The 2,928-nt window shown below is 46.6% G+C and overlaps 1 long non-coding RNA gene across 1 annotated transcript; it reads right to left on the bottom strand.

The window, feature by feature from the left end:
• Positions 1 to 1,175: 1,175 nt before the first annotated feature.
• Positions 1,176 to 2,685, bottom strand: LOC135244523 (uncharacterized). Its single transcript, XR_010326992.1, has 2 exons — positions 1,675 to 2,685; positions 1,176 to 1,257 (listed from the first exon to the last, which is right to left on the bottom strand). It is a non-coding gene; the product is annotated as an uncharacterized LOC135244523 (long non-coding RNA).
• Positions 2,686 to 2,928: the final 243 nt, after the last annotated feature.

The raw sequence follows: 2,928 nt of genomic DNA, 5'->3' as shown, positions 1-2,928 counted from the left end.
CAGCGCTCCTTCCTGTCTCAGCGCGATGACCTCATCACTCGCCAGAAGATGAAAACACTGCTTGTGCAGGGCAGCTGATGTCAGAACTCCAGCAGAATTACAGCGACCACTGCCCCTGCTTCTCATGTTCATGTCTGCTAATCTAGTTTACATAGCTTATCGTTTCGATCTCTTTTTTTTTTTAACACTCTTGCGCAGTCGAAAATGTATTCGGCATTACGAGGTGGAAAAATGGTCTTTTCTGGTGGTTTTATGTTTCACTGTTTATTTTTGTCCCCTTCAGCTGTCAGAGGGGAAGACACATTTTTCATAATACAGCTAAACTGATTACATAAGTTTCAATTTGCAGGATTTATTCCCACACTTTTCTGAGGGGCTGCAGCATGCAGGCGGTTCTCCTAAGTCTAACTGTGTATCTTTTTGCCTGCTGAAATTAAATGTAATTATTTTCAGGCTGGAATGACCAAAACAGACAGGGGAGAGAGAGCATATTTCACATTTAAAGGTGTTTTTGAGAAAGTCGATGATCCTGCAGCTTCTGCAATGTCTACCAGAAAAAAAATACTCTTGCAGACACACCTTGTACAAATGTATAAAAAAATACCTTTATATGGACTCATGTTGAGGTATGGATATATTAACTTGGTCTCTCTCTCTCTCTCCTTTTAAATTGAACAGTTAGCGTTTGGATAAAGAAAACGATCAAAGTTACAAATTTATTCATTTTCCATTTCTAGATTTTTGTTGATACAAACCCCGGACGTGGCTTATGAACTGGACTCTAATATCGCTCAAACCCCAGGGCATGAGACCCAACCGCAAAGACCTCTGGCTAAATCTATGGCAAGCAAAGGAAGTGACCGCACCAGGAAGAAGGTCCGTCGTGCGTATGACTGCAACACACACCCTTTAGTGAGAACACGGCAGTTTTCGTGATCGCCAAGGAGTCTACGGTCGCTTTGGCATCAACGGCCGCCGTCGTCAAGGTGGGGCACCGTTCCTGGCGGGAGCTGATAAGGGGGGGGCCGGAGGGGGGCCAAATCCGTTCCATGTTCTCATCCCGGCGGCGAGCGCTACAATGGGTGCGATTCACGGCGCTGCTCCGTCAACTTGCCCCTCGGTGGCAGAGGGAAGAGTGCCCCCTTACACAATGCGCCCCTTTCAGGTCACACGTGCTTCTTCTTCTTCTTCTGCTTCTTCTTCTGCTTCTTCTTCTCTCCCCCCAGCTGAAGTGTGGCTCTGTTTTCATCCCTGTCACTGAAGAAGAAGAAGAAGAAGAAGATGAGGAAGAGGAGGAGGAAGAAGAAGAAGGGAGGTCAGTGTGGGCTTTGTTTCTTCTTTTTTTTGCGCAGAACACGACGGGGGGCCTCTCTTTTCTCCGCCGGTCCCAGGGCACATTTCGATGCCAACGCAGCAGAAACGACGGACTTGGTGGACCGTGGGAAAAAGCATGAAAACAGAGGCCTCTCTCTTTCTCTTCCTCCCCCTCGTTCTCTCACTCCGTCGCATTCTTTCTCCATCTCTGTTTCTCTCCCTCATTCTCAATCTCTCTGTCTCTCTCCCTCATTCTCTCTAATTCTCATCCACTCTCGATTTCTCTCTCCTAGAAGAGGAGGACGGAACAGAGGACAGATTTGTGCGAAGCTGAAATGTGATGAACTTGTCCGCCCTCACCTCAGGTTGAAACTGGGAAGCAACAAATCTTTGTTGGGCCACCGTTGCTGTATCCTCGCATGATTTAGTAGTGTGCACTTCTGTGCACTGTTGCCCTTTCGCTGATGATGTCATTCCCTCCGAGATCCACGCTGACATCACCCTACACTCCGCTGCTTGTGAAACATCAGCAAGTCGAGCCGTCTCGGACGCCGAAGCTCTTGCCAAACGAGCACCGGCAATCACCATCTCTGTCAAAGTCAGAGAGGTCTCCTCGAGCAGCCATGCCAGCCATAATTATATCCAAGCAGGCCTGTCCAGCAATTTAATATGCGCCCCAATGCATGCTGGGATGCCATCTGCTTAATTATTGGATGAGCCACACCTGTTTGGAAGCCTCTGCTTTGTTGTGCCTCATTTGCGCAGGTGTTTTTTTAATTTTTTTTGTTACTAGGACATTATCTCAATATAATGAGAAACAATTGCAAGCAATTATGTAATCAAAACAATTGCGGTGAGTGTAAGAGTCTGAATCATTTTTCACAGTCCTCTGGAAACATGAAAGAGGAACAATTCTGCGGATGTAAAACAAACACGGCGCTGGATCGCTGCCAGGCTCTTACCCTTCCCCGTAAATTTCACATTTTTTTCTGTATTTAATCAGCCCTACATTGCAGGGTTTATAATCAATCAGGTGATGCTATGAAACGCGGCTTTTTTGGTATTCTCAGAACAACTGCCAGTGTTCTAAAAATGGCAGGGGGAGGGTGGGGGAAGGGGGGGGGGTGCCTTTCAAACAAAAGGGGTTAGGCGAAACAAGAATCCAGGAATCAAAACAAAGCACCGACGGTAACGCTGCATTCTAAAATTCTAAAAAAAAAATCCACTCAGACTCTTTCCTTTTTTTTCTGTAGGGAGAGAATAAACTGTGATGTCATCCTTTGGCACGGTGCATCCTTGGCGGGGCCCGACCCCCCGATATCCTCTGGGGGGGGGGGGGGGGTGGTTCCAGGCTCCGGTGTGAACGTCTCAGCCGGCTCTACAAAAGCAAAAGGCTCATTTTTTCAAACACATACTCACTCAAAATGTATAATTAACTACTGATACATGCTCCCCAGACTTATTACATAAGTTAGAAATACTACGCGTCCACAGGAGTCTGGTGCATTGAAGGGATGCAACGTCAGTTAGGTTCATGCAAATGGAACCCTGTAAATTGAATCTCTCGCCAGTGCAGTGTTGTTTAATCTGTTGCTGTAATGTCTTATTGTCATT

The sequence above is a fragment of the Anguilla rostrata genome, chromosome 2, assembly GCF_018555375.3.
Source record: "Anguilla rostrata isolate EN2019 chromosome 2, ASM1855537v3, whole genome shotgun sequence".
Lineage (NCBI taxonomy): Eukaryota > Metazoa > Chordata > Actinopteri > Anguilliformes > Anguillidae > Anguilla > Anguilla rostrata.
This window is presented reverse-complemented; position numbering and strand designations above follow the sequence as displayed.